We start from the raw sequence: 16,147 nt of genomic DNA on the forward strand, positions 1-16,147 counted from the left end.
GTGCGCACCCAATTAGAGCGACGGGAGGAGCACATTTCAGAAAACGTGCTCAGCTTGTCGAGAAAATGCGATTTAAGCAATAAAATTAAAAATGCACCTAAAATCTAAACCAAACGTTGCAGGTGCTTATTTCTTCATGCGCAGTGGTCAACGTGGCACTCTCTAGCTGCCAAGAGCACTTTTTACTATGCGCACCCAACCAGAGTGACGGGAGGAGCACATTTCAGAAAACGTGCTCAGCTCGTCGAGAAAATGCGATTTAAGCAATAAAATTAAAAATGCACCTAAAACCTAAACCAAACGTTGCAGGTGCTTATTTCTTCATGCGCAGTGGTCAACGCGGCACTCCCTAGCTGCCAGGAGCTCTTTTTACTGTGCGCACCCAACCAGAGTGACGGGAGGAGCACATTTCAGAAAACGTGCTCAGCTCGTCGAGAAAATGCGATTTAAGCAATAAAATTCAAAATGCACCTAAAACCTAAACCAAACGTTGCAGGTGCTTATTTCTTCATGCGCTGTGGTCAACGCGGCACTCCCTAGCTGCCAAGAGCACTTTTTACTGTGCGCACCCAACCAGAGTGAGGGGAGGAGCACATTTCAGAAAACGTGCTCAGCTCGTCGAGAAAATGCGATTCAAGCAATAAAATTAAAAATGCACCTAAAACCTAAACCAAACGTTGCAGGTGCTTATTTCTTCATGCGCAGTGGTCAACGCGGCCCTCCCTAGCTCCCAAGAGCACTTTTTACTACGTGCACCCAAACAGAGCGACGGGAGGAGCACATTTCAGAAAACGTGCTAAGCTCGTCGAGAAAATGCGATTTAAGCAATAAAATTAAAAATGCACCTAAAACCTAAACCAAACGTTGCAGGTGCTTATTTCTTCATGCGCAGTGTTCAACGCGGCACTCCCTAGCTGCCAAGAGCACTTTTTACTGTGCGCACCCAACCAGAGTGACGGGAGGAGCACATTTCAGAAAACGTGCTCAGCTCGTCGAGAAAATGCGATTAAAGCAATAAAATTAAAAATGCACCTAAAACCTAAACCAAACGTTGCAGGTGCTTATTTCTTCATGCGCAGTGGTCAACGCGGCACTCTCTAGCTGCCAGGAGCACTTTTTACTACGTGCACCCAACCAGAGCGACGGGAGGAGCACATTTCAGAAAACGTGCTCAGCTCGTCGAGAGAATGCCATTTAAGCAATAAAATTAAAAATGCACCTAAAACCTAAACCAAACGTTGCAGGTGCTTATTTCTTCGTGCGCAGTGGTCAACGCGGCACTCCCTAGCTGCCAGGAGCTCTTTTTACTGTGCGCACCCAACCAAAACGACGGGAGGAGCACATTTCAGAAAACGTGCTCAGCTCGTCGAGAAAATGCGATTTAAGCAATAAAATTAAAAATGCACCTAAAACCTAAACCAAACGTTGCAGGTGCTTATTTCTTCATGCGCAGTGGTCAACGCGGCACTCCCGAGCTGCCAGGAGCACTTTTTACTGTGCGCACCCAACCAGAGTGACGGGAGGAGCACATTTCAGAAAACGTACTCAGCTCGTCGAGAAAATGCGATTTAAGCAATAAAATTAAAAATGCACCTAAAACCTAAACCAAACGTTGCAGGTGCTTATTTCTTCATGCGCAGTGGTCAACGCGGCACTCCCTAGCTGCCAGGAGCACTTTTTACTGTGCGCACCCAACCAGAGTGACGGGAGAAGCACATTTCAGAAAACGTGCTCAGCTCGTCAAGAAAATGCGATTTAAGCAATAAAATTAAAAATGCACCTAAAACCTAAACCAAACGTTGCAGGTGCTTATTTCTTCATGTGCAGTGGTCAACGCGGCACTCCCTAGTTGCCAGCAGCACTTTTTACTGTGCCCACCCAACCAGAGTGACGGGAGGAGCACATTTCAGAAAACGTGCTCAGCTCGTCGAGAAAATGCGATTTAAGCAATAAAATTAAAAATGCACCTAAAACCTAAACCAAACGTTGCAGGTGCTTATTTCTTCGTGCGCAGTGGTCAACGCGGCACTCCCTAGCTGCCAGGAGCTCTTTTTACTGTGCGCACTCAACCAGAGCGACGGGAGGAGCACATTTCAGAAAACGTGCTCAGCTTGTCGAGAAAATGCGATTTAAGCAATAAAATTCAAAATGCACCTAAAATCTAAACCAAACGTTGCAGGTGCTTATTTCTTCATGCGCAGTGGTCAACGTGGCACTCTCTAGCTGCCAAGAGCACTTTTTACTATGCGCACCCAACCAGAGTGACGGGAGGAGCACATTTCAGAAAACGTGCTCAGCTCGTCGAGAAAATGCAATTTAAGCAATAAGATTAAAAATGCACCTAAAACCTAAACCAAACGTTGCAGGTGCTTATTTCTTCATGTGCAGTGGTCAACGCGGCACTCCCTAGTTGCCAGCAGCACTTTTTACTGTGCCCACCCAACCAGAGTGACGGGAGGAGCACATTTCAGAAAACGTGCTCAGCTCGTCGAGAAAATGCGATTTAAGCAATAAAATTAAAAATGCACCTAAAACCTAAACCAAACGTTGCAGGTGCTTATTTCTTCGTGCGCAGTGGTCAACGCGGCACTCCCTAGCTGCCAGGAGCTCTTTTTACTGTGCGCACCCAACCAGAGCGACGGGAGGAGCACATTTCAGAAAACGTGCTCAGCTTGTCGAGAAAATGCGATTTAAGCAATAAAATTAAAAATGCACCTAAAATCTAAACCAAACGTTGCAGGTGCTTATTTCTTCATGCGCAGTGGTCAACGTGGCACTCTCTAGCTGCCAAGAGCACTTTTTACTATGCGCACCCAACCAGAGTGACGGGAGGAGCACATTTCAGAAAACGTGCTCAGCTCGTCGAGAAAATGCAATTTAAGCAATAAAATTAAAAATGCACCTAAAACCTAAACCAAACGTTGCAGGTGTTTATTTCTTCATGCGCAGTGGTCAACGCGGCACTCTCTAGCTGCCAAGAGCACTTTTTACTGTGCGCACCCAACCAGAGTGACGGAAGGAGCACATTTCAGAAAACGTGCTCAGCTCGTCGAGAAAATGCGATTTAAGCAATAAAATTAAAAATGCACCTAAAACCTAAACCAAACGTTGCAGGTGCTTATTTCTTCATGCGCAGTGGTCAACGCGGCACTCTCTAGCTGCCAGGAGCACTTTTTACTACGCGCACCCAACCAGAGCGACGGGAGGAGCACATTTCAGAAAACGTGCTCAGCTTGTCGAGAAAATGCGATTTAAGCAATAAAATTAAAAATGCACCTAAAACCTAAACCAAACTTTGCGGGTGCTTATTTCTTCATGCGCAGTGGTCAACGCGGCACCCCCTAGCTGCCAGGAGCACTTTTTACTGTGCGCACCCAACCAGAGTGACGGGAGGAGCACATTTCAGAAAACGTGCTCAGCTCGTCGAGAAAATGCGATTTAAGCAATAAAATTAAAAATGCACCTAAAACCTAAACCAAACGTTGCAGGTGCTTATTTCTTCATGCGCAGTGGTCAACGCGGCACTCTCTAGCTGCCAGGAGCACTTTTTACTATGCGCACCCAACCAGAGTGACGGGAGGAGCACATTTCAGAAAACGTGCTCAGCTCTTCGAGAAAATGCGATTTAAGCAATACAATTAAAAATGCACCTAAAACCTAAACCAAACGATGCAGGTGCTTATTTCTTCATGCGCAGTGGTCAACGCGGCACTCTCTAGCTGCCAGGAGCACTTTTTACTGTGCGCACCCAACCAGAGTGACGGGAGGAGCACATTTCAGAAAACGTGCTCAGCTCGTCGAGAAAATGCAATTTAAGCAATAAAATTAAAAATGCACCTAAAACCTAAACCAAACGTTGCAGGTGCTTATTTCTTCATGCGCAGTGGTCAACGCGGCACTCTCTAGCTGCCAAGAGCACTTTTTACTGTGCGCACCCAACCAGAGTGACGGAAGGAGCACATTTCAGAAAACGTGCTCAGCTCGTCGAGAAAATGCGATTTAAGCAATAAAATTAAAAATGCACCTAAAACCTAAACCAAACGTTGCAGGTGCTTATTTCTTCATGCGCAGTGGTCAACGCAGCACTCCCTAGCTGCCAAGAGCACTTTTTACTGTGCGCACCCAACCAGAGTGACGGGAGGAGCACATTTCAGAGAACGTGCTCCGCTTGTCGAGAAAATGCGATTCAAGCAATAAAATTAAAAATGCACCTAAAACCTAAACCAAACGTTGCAGGTGCTTATTTCTTCATGCGCAGTGGTCAACGCGGCACTCCCTAGCTGCCAGGAGCACTTTTTACTGTGCGCACCCAACCAGAGTGACGGGAGAAGCACATTTCAGAAAACGTGCTCAGCTCGTCGAGAGAATGCAATTTAAGCAATAAAATTAAAAAGGCACCTAAAACCTAATCCAAACGTTGCAGGTGGTTATTTCTTCGTGCGCAGTGGTCAACGCGGCACTCCCTAGCTGCCAGGAGCACTTTTTACTGTGCGCACCCAAACAGAGTGACAGGAGGAGCACATTTCAGAAAACGTGCTCAGCTCGTCGAGAAAATGCGATTTAAGCAATGAAATTAAAAATGCACCTAAAACCTAAACCAAACGTTGCATGTACTTATTTCTTCGTGCGCAGTGGTCAACGCGGCACTCCCTAGCTGCCAGGAGCTCTTTTCACTGTGCGCACCCAACCAGAGCGACGGGAGGAGCATATTTCAGAAAACGTGCTCAACTTGTCGAGAAAATGCAATTTAAGCAATAAAATTAAAAATGCACCTAAAACCTAAACCAAACGTTGCAGGTGCTTATTTCTTCATGCGCGGTGGTCAACGCTTCACTCCCTAGCTGCCAAGAGCACTTTTTACTGTGCGCACCCAACCAGAGTGACGGGAGGAGCACATTTCAGAAAACGTGCTCAGCTCGTCGAGAAAATGCGATTCAAGCAATGAAATTAAAAATGCACCTAAAACCTAAACCAAACGTTGCAGGTGCTTATTTCTTCATGCGCATTGGTCAACGCGGCACTCCCTAGCTGCCAGGAGTTCTTTTTACTGTGCGCACTCAACCAGAGCGACGGGAGGAGCACATTTCAGAAAACGTGCTCAGCTCGTCGAGAAAATGCGATTTAAGCAATGAAATTAAAAATGCACCTAAAACCTAAACCAAACGTTGCAGGTGCTTATTTCTTCATGCGCAGTGGTCAACGCGGCACTCTCTAGCTGCCAGGAGCACTTTTTACTATGCGCGCCCAACCAGAGCGACGGGAGGAGCACATTTCAGAAAACGTGCTCAGCTCGTCGAGAAAATGCGATTAAAGCAATAAAATTAAAAATGCACCTAAAACCTAAACCAAACGTTGCAGGTGCTTATTTCTTCATGCGCAGTGGTCAACGCAGCACTCCCTAGCTGCCAAGAGCACTTTTTACTGTGCGCACCCAACCAGAGTGACGGGAGGAGCACATTTCAGAGAACGTGCTCCGCTTGTCGAGAAAATGCGATTCAAGCAATAAAATTAAAAATGCACCTAAAACCCAAACCAAACGTTGCAGGTGCTTATTTCTTCATGCGCAGTGGTCAACGCGGCACTCTCTAGCTGCCAAGAGCACTTTTTACTGTGCGAACCCAACCAGAGTGACGGAAGGAGCACATTTCAGAAAACGTGCTCAGCTCGTCGAGAAAATGCGATTTAAGCAATAAAATTAAAAATGCACCTAAAACCCAAACCAAACGTTGCAGGTGCTTATTTCTTCATGCGCATTGGTCAACTCGGCACTCTCTAGCTGCCAAGAGCACTTTTTACTATGCGCGCACAAGCAGACCGACGGGAGGAGCACATTTCAGAAAACGTGCTCAGCTCGTCGAGAGAATGCGATTTAAGCAATAAAATTAAAAATGCACCTAAAACCTAAACCAAACGTTGCAGGTGGTTATTTCTTCATGTGCAGTGGTCAACGCGAAACTCTCTAGCTGTCAAGAGCACTTTTTACTATGCACACCCAACCAGAGTGACGGGAGGAGCACATTTCAGAAAACGTGCTCAGCTCGTCGAGAAAATGCGATTTAAGCAATCAAATTAAGAATGCACCCAAAACCTAAACCAAACGTTGCAGGTGGTTATTTTTTCATGCGCAGTGGTCAACGCGGCACTCTCTAGCTGCCAAGCGCACTTTTTACTATGCGCACCCAACCAGAGTGACGGGAGGAGCACATTTCAGAAAACGTGCTCAGCTCGTCGAGAAAATGCGATTTAAGCAATAAAATTAAAAATGCACCTAAAACCTAAACCAAACGTGTCAGGTGCTTATTTCTTCATGCGCAGTCGTCAACGCGGCACTCTCTAGCTGCCAAGAGCACTTTTTAGTATGCGCACCCAACCAGAGTGACGGGAGGAGCACATTTCAGAAAACGTGCTCAGCTCGTCGAGAAAATGCAATTTAAGCAATAAAATCAAAAATGCACCTAAAACCTAAACCAAACGTTGCAGGTGCTTATTTCTTCATGCGCAGTGGTCAACGCGGCACTCTCTAGCTGCCAAGAGCACTTTTTACTGTGCGCACCCAACCAGAGTGACGGAAGAAGCACATTTCAGAAAACGTGCTCAGCTCGTCGAGAAAATGCGATTTAAGCAATAAAATTAAAAATGCTCCTAAAACCTAAACCAAACGTTGCAGGTGCTTATTTCTTCATGCGCAGTGGTCAACGCGGCACTCCCTAGCTGCCAGGAGCACTTTTTACTGTGCGCACCCAACCAGAGTGACGGGAGAAGCACATTTCAGAAAACGTGCTCAGCTCGTCGAGAGAATGCGATTTAAGCAATAAAATTAAAAAGGCACCTAAAACCTAAACCAAACGCTGCAGGTGCTTATTTCTTCATGTGCAGTGGTCAACGCGGCACTCCCGAGTTGCCAGGAGCCCTTTTTACTGTGCCCACCCAACCAGAGTGACGGGAGGAGCACATTTCAGAAAACGTGCTCAGCTCGTCGAGAAAATGCGATTTAAGCAATAAAATTAAAAATGCACCTAAAACCTAAACCAAACGTTGCAGGTGCTTATTTCTTCGTGCGCAGTGGTCAACGCGGCACTCCCTAGCTGCCAGGAGCACTGTTTACTACTCGCACCCAACCAGAGCGACGGAAGGAGCACATTTCAGAAAACGTGCTCAGCTCGTCGAGAAAATGCGATTTAAGCAATAAAATTAAAAATGCACCTAAAACCTAAACCAAACGTTGCAGGTGCTTATTTCTTCGTGCGCAGTTGTCAACGCGGCACTCCCTAGCTGCAGGGAGCTCTTTTTACTGTGCGCACCCAACCAGAGCGACGGGGGGAGCACATTTCAGAAAACCTGCTCAGCTCGTCGAGAAAATGCGATTTAAGCAATAAAATTAAAAATGCACCTAAAACCTAAACCAAACGTTGCAAGTGCTTATTTCTTCATGCGCAGTGGTCAACGCGGCACTCTCTAGCTGCCAAGAGCACTTTTTACTATGCTCGCCCAACCAGAGCGACGGGAGGAGCACATTTCAGAAAACGTGCTCAGCTCGTCGAGAAAATGCGATTTAAGCAATAAAATTAAAAATGCACCTAAAACCTAAACCAAACGTTGCAGGTGCTTATTTCTTCATGCGCAGTGGTCAACGCGGCACTCTCTAGCTGCCAGGAGCACTTTTTACTACGCGCACCCAACCAGAGCGACGGGAGGAGCACATTTCAGAAAACGTGCTCAGCTCGTCGAGAGAATGCGATTTAAGCAATAAAATTAAAAATGCACCTAAAACCTAAACCAAACGTTGCAGGTGCTTATTTCTTCATGCGCAGTGGTCAACGCGGCACTCCCTAGCTGCCAAGAGCACTTTTTACTGTGCGCACCCAACCAGAGTGACGGAAGGAGCACATTTCAGAAAACGTGCTCAGCTCGTCGAGAAAATGCGATTTAAGCAATAAAATTAAAAATGCACCTAAAACCTAAACCAAACGTTGCAGGTGCTTATTACTTCATGCGCAGTGGTCAACGCGGCACTCTCTAGCTGCCAGGAGCTCTTTTTACTACGCCCACCCAACCAGAGCGACGGGAGGAGCACATTTCAGAAAACGTGCTCAGCTCGTCGAGAGAATGCAATTTAAGCAATAAAATTAAAAATGCACCTAAAACCTAAACCAAACGTTGCAGGTGCTTATTTCTTCGTGCTTAGTTGTCAACGCGGCACTCCCTATCTACCAGAAGCTCTTTTTACTGTGCGCACCCAACCAGAGCGACGGGGGGAGCACATTTCAGAAAACGTGCTCAGCTCGTCGAGAAAATGCAATTTAAGCAATAAAATTAAAAATGCACCTAAAACCTAAACCAAACGTTGCAGGTGCTTATTTCTTCGTGCGCAGTGGTCAACGCGGCACTCTCTAGCTGCCAGGAGCACTGTTTACTACTCGCACCCAACCAGAGCGACGGGAGGAGCACATTTTAGAAAACGTGCTCAGCTCGTCGAGAAAATGCGATTTAAGCAATAAAATTAAAAATGCACCTAAAACCTAAACCAAACGTTGCAGGTGCTTATTTCTTCATGCGCAGTGTTCAACGCGGCACTCCCTAGCTGCCAAGAGCACTTTTTACTGTGCGCACCCAACCAGAGTGACGGGAGGAGCACATTTCAGAAAACGTGCTCAGCTCGTCGAGAAAATGCGATTAAAGCAATAAAATTAAAAATGCACCTAAAACCTAAACCAAACGTTGCAGGTGCTTATTTCTTCATGCGCAGTGGTCAACGCGGCACTCTCTAGCTGCCAGGAGCACTTTTTACTACGTGCACCCAACCAGAGCGACGGGAGGAGCACATTTCAGAAAACGTGCTCAGCTCGTCGAGAGAATGCCATTTAAGCAATAAAATTAAAAATGCACCTAAAACCTAAACCAAACGTTGCAGGTGCTTATTTCTTCGTGCGCAGTGGTCAACGCGGCACTCCCTAGCTGCCAGGAGCTCTTTTTACTGTGCGCACCCAACCAAAACGACGGGAGGAGCACATTTCAGAAAACGTGCTCAGCTCGTCGAGAAAATGCGATTTAAGCAATAAAATTAAAAATGCACCTAAAACCTAAACCAAACGTTGCAGGTGCTTATTTCTTCATGCGCAGTGGTCAACGCGGCACTCCCGAGCTGCCAGGAGCACTTTTTACTGTGCGCACCCAACCAGAGTGACGGGAGGAGCACATTTCAGAAAACGTACTCAGCTCGTCGAGAAAATGCGATTTAAGCAATAAAATTAAAAATGCACCTAAAACCTAAACCAAACGTTGCAGGTGCTTATTTCTTCATGCGCAGTGGTCAACGCGGCACTCCCTAGCTGCCAGGAGCACTTTTTACTGTGCGCACCCAACCAGAGTGACGGGAGAAGCACATTTCAGAAAACGTGCTCAGCTCGTCAAGAAAATGCGATTTAAGCAATAAAATTAAAAATGCACCTAAAACCTAAACCAAACGTTGCAGGTGCTTATTTCTTCATGTGCAGTGGTCAACGCGGCACTCCCTAGTTGCCAGCAGCACTTTTTACTGTGCCCACCCAACCAGAGTGACGGGAGGAGCACATTTCAGAAAACGTGCTCAGCTCGTCGAGAAAATGCGATTTAAGCAATAAAATTAAAAATGCACCTAAAACCTAAACCAAACGTTGCAGGTGCTTATTTCTTCGTGCGCAGTGGTCAACGCGGCACTCCCTAGCTGCCAGGAGCTCTTTTTACTGTGCGCACTCAACCAGAGCGACGGGAGGAGCACATTTCAGAAAACGTGCTCAGCTTGTCGAGAAAATGCGATTTAAGCAATAAAATTCAAAATGCACCTAAAATCTAAACCAAACGTTGCAGGTGCTTATTTCTTCATGCGCAGTGGTCAACGTGGCACTCTCTAGCTGCCAAGAGCACTTTTTACTATGCGCACCCAACCAGAGTGACGGGAGGAGCACATTTCAGAAAACGTGCTCAGCTCGTCGAGAAAATGCAATTTAAGCAATAAGATTAAAAATGCACCTAAAACCTAAACCAAACGTTGCAGGTGCTTATTTCTTCATGTGCAGTGGTCAACGCGGCACTCCCTAGTTGCCAGCAGCACTTTTTACTGTGCCCACCCAACCAGAGTGACGGGAGGAGCACATTTCAGAAAACGTGCTCAGCTCGTCGAGAAAATGCGATTTAAGCAATAAAATTAAAAATGCACCTAAAACCTAAACCAAACGTTGCAGGTGCTTATTTCTTCGTGCGCAGTGGTCAACGCGGCACTCCCTAGCTGCCAGGAGCTCTTTTTACTGTGCGCACCCAACCAGAGCGACGGGAGGAGCACATTTCAGAAAACGTGCTCAGCTTGTCGAGAAAATGCGATTTAAGCAATAAAATTAAAAATGCACCTAAAATCTAAACCAAACGTTGCAGGTGCTTATTTCTTCATGCGCAGTGGTCAACGTGGCACTCTCTAGCTGCCAAGAGCACTTTTTACTATGCGCACCCAACCAGAGTGACGGGAGGAGCACATTTCAGAAAACGTGCTCAGCTCTTCGAGAAAATGCAATTTAAGCAATACAATTAAAAATGCACCTAAAACCTAAACCAAACGATGCAGGTGTTTATTTCTTCATGCGCAGTGGTCAACGCGGCACTCTCTAGCTGCCAGGAGCACTTTTTACTGTGCGCACCCAACCAGAGTGACGGAAGGAGCACATTTCAGAAAACGTGCTCAGCTCGTCGAGAAAATGCGATTTAAGCAATAAAATTAAAAATGCACCTAAAACCTAAACCAAACGTTGCAGGTGCTTATTTCTTCATGCGCAGTGGTCAACGCGGCACTCTCTAGCTGCCAAGAGCACTTTTTACTGTGCGCACCCAACCAGAGTGACGGAAGGAGCACATTTCAGAAAACGTGCTCAGCTCGTCGAGAAAATGCGATTTAAGCAATAAAATTAAAAATGCACCTAAAACCTAAACCAAACGTTGCAGGTGCTTATTTCTTCATGCGCAGTGGTCAACGCGGCACTCCCTAGCTGCCAGGAGCACTTTTTACTGTGCGCACCCAACCAGAGTGACGGGAGAAGCACATTTCAGAAAACGTGCTCAGCTCGTCGAGAGAATGCAATTTAAGCAATAAAATTAAAAAGGCACCTAAAACCTAATCCAAACGTTGCAGGTGGTTATTTCTTCGTGCGCAGTGGTCAACGCGGCACTCCCTAGCTGCCAGGAGCACTTTTTACTGTGCGCACCCAAACAGAGTGACAGGAGGAGCACATTTCAGAAAACGTGCTCAGCTCGTCGAGAAAATGCGATTTAAGCAATAAAATTAAAAATGCACCTAAAACCTAAACCAAACGTTGCATGTACTTATTTCTTCGTGCGCAGTGGTCAACGCGGCACTCCCTAGCTGCCAGGAGCTCTTTTCACTGTGCGCACCCAACCAGAGCGACGGGAGGAGCATATTTCAGAAAACGTGCTCAACTTGTCGAGAAAATGCAATTTAAGCAATAAAATTAAAAATGCACCTAAAACCTAAACCAAACGTTGCAGGTGCTTATTTCTTCATGCGCGGTGGTCAACGCTTCACTCCCTAGCTGCCAAGAGCACTTTTTACTGTGCGCACCCAACCAGAGTGACGGGAGGAGCACATTTCAGAAAACGTGCTCAGCTCGTCGAGAAAATGCGATTCAAGCAATAAAATTAAAAATGCACCTAAAACCTAAACCAAACGTTGCAGGTGCTTATTTCTTCATGCGCATTGGTCAACGCGGCACTCCCTAGCTGCCAGGAGTTCTTTTTACTGTGCGCACTCAACCAGAGCGACGGGAGGAGCACATTTCAGAAAACGTGCTCAGCTCGTCGAGAAAATGCGATTTAAGCAATGAAATTAAAAATGCACCTAAAACCTAAACCAAACGTTGCAGGTGCTTATTTCTTCATGCGCAGTGGTCAACGCGGCACTCTCTAGCTGCCAGGAGCACTTTTTACTATGCGCGCCCAACCAGAGCGACGGGAGGAGCACATTTCAGAAAACGTGCTCAGCTCGTCGAGAAAATGCGATTAAAGCAATAAAATTAAAAATGCACCTAAAACCTAAACCAAACGTTGCAGGTGCTTATTTCTTCATGCGCAGTGGTCAACGCAGCACTCCCTAGCTGCCAAGAGCACTTTTTACTGTGCGCACCCAACCAGAGTGACGGGAGGAGCACATTTCAGAGAACGTGCTCCGCGTGTCGAGAAAATGCGATTCAAGCAATAAAATTAAAAATGCACCTAAAACCCAAACCAAACGTTGCAGGTGCTTATTTCTTCATGCGCAGTGGTCAACGCGGCACTCTCTAGCTGCCAAGAGCACTTTTTACTGTGCGAACCCAACCAGAGTGACGGAAGGAGCACATTTCAGAAAACGTGCTCAGCTCGTCGAGAAAATGCGATTTAAGCAATAAAATTAAAAATGCACCTAAAACCCAAACCAAACGTTGCAGGTGCTTATTTCTTCATGCGCAGTGGTCAACTCGGCACTCTCTAGCTGCCAAGAGCACTTTTTACTATGCGCGCACAAGCAGACCGACGGGAGGAGCACATTTCAGAAAACGTGCTCAGCTCGTCGAGAGAATGCGATTTAAGCAATAAAATTAAAAATGCACCTAAAACCTAAACCAAACGTTGCAGGTGGTTATTTCTTCATGTGCAGTGGTCAACGCGGCACTCTCTAGCTGCCAGGAGCACTTTTTACTACGTGCACCCAACCAGAGCGACGGGAGGAGCACATTTCAGAAAACGTGCTCAGCTCGTCGAGAAAATGCGATTTAAGCAATCAAATTAAGAATGCACCCAAAACCTAAACCAAACGTTGCAGGTGCTTATTTCTTCGTGCGCAGTGGTCAACGCGGCACTCCCTAGCTGCCAGGAGCTCTTTTTACTGTGCGCACCCAACCAAAACGACGGGAGGAGCACATTTCAGAAAACGTGCTCAGCTCGTCGAGAAAATGCGATTTAAGCAATAAAATTAAAAATGCACCTAAAACCTAAACCAAACGTTGCAGGTGCTTATTTCTTCATGCGCAGTGGTCAACGCGGCACTCCCGAGCTGCCAGGAGCACTTTTTACTGTGCGCACCCAACCAGAGTGACGGGAGGAGCACATTTCAGAAAACGTACTCAGCTCGTCGAGAAAATGCGATTTAAGCAATAAAATTAAAAATGCACCTAAAACCTAAACCAAACGTTGCAGGTGCTTATTTCTTCATGCGCAGTGGTCAACGCGGCACTCCCTAGCTGCCAGGAGCACTTTTTACTGTGCGCACCCAACCAGAGTGACGGGAGAAGCACATTTCAGAAAACGTGCTCAGCTCGTCAAGAAAATGCGATTTAAGCAATAAAATTAAAAATGCACCTAAAACCTAAACCAAACGTTGCAGGTGCTTATTTCTTCATGTGCAGTGGTCAACGCGGCACTCCCTAGTTGCCAGCAGCACTTTTTACTGTGCCCACCCAACCAGAGTGACGGGAGGAGCACATTTCAGAAAACGTGCTCAGCTCGTCGAGAAAATGCGATTTAAGCAATAAAATTAAAAATGCACCTAAAACCTAAACCAAACGTTGCAGGTGCTTATTTCTTCGTGCGCAGTGGTCAACGCGGCACTCCCTAGCTGCCAGGAGCTCTTTTTACTGTGCGCACTCAACCAGAGCGACGGGAGGAGCACATTTCAGAAAACGTGCTCAGCTTGTCGAGAAAATGCGATTTAAGCAATAAAATTCAAAATGCACCTAAAATCTAAACCAAACGTTGCAGGTGCTTATTTCTTCATGCGCAGTGGTCAACGTGGCACTCTCTAGCTGCCAAGAGCACTTTTTACTATGCGCACCCAACCAGAGTGACGGGAGGAGCACATTTCAGAAAACGTGCTCAGCTCGTCGAGAAAATGCAATTTAAGCAATAAGATTAAAAATGCACCTAAAACCTAAACCAAACGTTGCAGGTGCTTATTTCTTCATGTGCAGTGGTCAACGCGGCACTCCCTAGTTGCCAGCAGCACTTTTTACTGTGCCCACCCAACCAGAGTGACGGGAGGAGCACATTTCAGAAAACGTGCTCAGCTCGTCGAGAAAATGCGATTTAAGCAATAAAATTAAAAATGCACCTAAAACCTAAACCAAACGTTGCAGGTGCTTATTTCTTCGTGCGCAGTGGTCAACGCGGCACTCCCTAGCTGCCAGGAGCTCTTTTTACTGTGCGCACCCAACCAGAGCGACGGGAGGAGCACATTTCAGAAAACGTGCTCAGCTTGTCGAGAAAATGCGATTTAAGCAATAAAATTAAAAATGCACCTAAAATCTAAACCAAACGTTGCAGGTGCTTATTTCTTCATGCGCAGTGGTCAACGTGGCACTCTCTAGCTGCCAAGAGCACTTTTTACTATGCGCACCCAACCAGAGTGACGGGAGGAGCACATTTCAGAAAACGTGCTCAGCTCTTCGAGAAAATGCAATTTAAGCAATACAATTAAAAATGCACCTAAAACCTAAACCAAACGATGCAGGTGTTTATTTCTTCATGCGCAGTGGTCAACGCGGCACTCTCTAGCTGCCAGGAGCACTTTTTACTGTGCGCACCCAACCAGAGTGACGGAAGGAGCACATTTCAGAAAACGTGCTCAGCTCGTCGAGAAAATGCGATTTAAGCAATAAAATTAAAAATGCACCTAAAACCTAAACCAAACGTTGCAGGTGCTTATTTCTTCATGCGCAGTGGTCAACGCGGCACTCTCTAGCTGCCAAGAGCACTTTTTACTGTGCGCACCCAACCAGAGTGACGGAAGGAGCACATTTCAGAAAACGTGCTCAGCTCGTCGAGAAAATGCGATTTAAGCAATAAAATTAAAAATGCACCTAAAACCTAAACCAAACGTTGCAGGTGCTTATTTCTTCATGCGCAGTGGTCAACGCGGCACTCCCTAGCTGCCAGGAGCACTTTTTACTGTGCGCACCCAACCAGAGTGACGGGAGAAGCACATTTCAGAAAACGTGCTCAGCTCGTCGAGAGAATGCAATTTAAGCAATAAAATTAAAAAGGCACCTAAAACCTAATCCAAACGTTGCAGGTGGTTATTTCTTCGTGCGCAGTGGTCAACGCGGCACTCCCTAGCTGCCAGGAGCACTTTTTACTGTGCGCACCCAAACAGAGTGACAGGAGGAGCACATTTCAGAAAACGTGCTCAGCTCGTCGAGAAAATGCGATTTAAGCAATAAAATTAAAAATGCACCTAAAACCTAAACCAAACGTTGCATGTACTTATTTCTTCGTGCGCAGTGGTCAACGCGGCACTCCCTAGCTGCCAGGAGCTCTTTTCACTGTGCGCACCCAACCAGAGCGACGGGAGGAGCATATTTCAGAAAACGTGCTCAACTTGTCGAGAAAATGCAATTTAAGCAATAAAATTAAAAATGCACCTAAAACCTAAACCAAACGTTGCAGGTGCTTATTTCTTCATGCGCGGTGGTCAACGCTTCACTCCCTAGCTGCCAAGAGCACTTTTTACTGTGCGCACCCAACCAGAGTGACGGGAGGAGCACATTTCAGAAAACGTGCTCAGCTCGTCGAGAAAATGCGATTCAAGCAATAAAATTAAAAATGCACCTAAAACCTAAACCAAACGTTGCAGGTGCTTATTTCTTCATGCGCATTGGTCAACGCGGCACTCCCTAGCTGCCAGGAGTTCTTTTTACTGTGCGCACTCAACCAGAGCGACGGGAGGAGCACATTTCAGAAAACGTGCTCAGCTCGTCGAGAAAATGCGATTTAAGCAATGAAATTAAAAATGCACCTAAAACCTAAACCAAACGTTGCAGGTGCTTATTTCTTCATGCGCAGTGGTCAACGCGGCACTCTCTAGCTGCCAGGAGCACTTTTTACTATGCGCGCCCAACCAGAGCGACGGGAGGAGCACATTTCAGAAAACGTGCTCAGCTCGTCGAGAAAATGCGATTAAAGCAATAAAATTAAAAATGCACCTAAAACCTAAACCAAACGTTGCAGGTGCTTATTTCTTCATGCGCAGTGGTCAACGCAGCACTCCCTAGCTGCCAAGAGCACTTTTTACTGTGCGCACCCAACCAGAGTGACGGGAGGAGCACATTTCAGAGAACGTGCTCCGCTTGTCGAGAAA

The sequence above is a fragment of the Syngnathus floridae genome, chromosome 7 (assembly GCF_059516105.1).
Source record: "Syngnathus floridae isolate MCC-2025c chromosome 7, RoL_Sflo_1.0, whole genome shotgun sequence".
Classification (NCBI taxonomy): Eukaryota; Metazoa; Chordata; class Actinopteri; order Syngnathiformes; family Syngnathidae; genus Syngnathus; species Syngnathus floridae.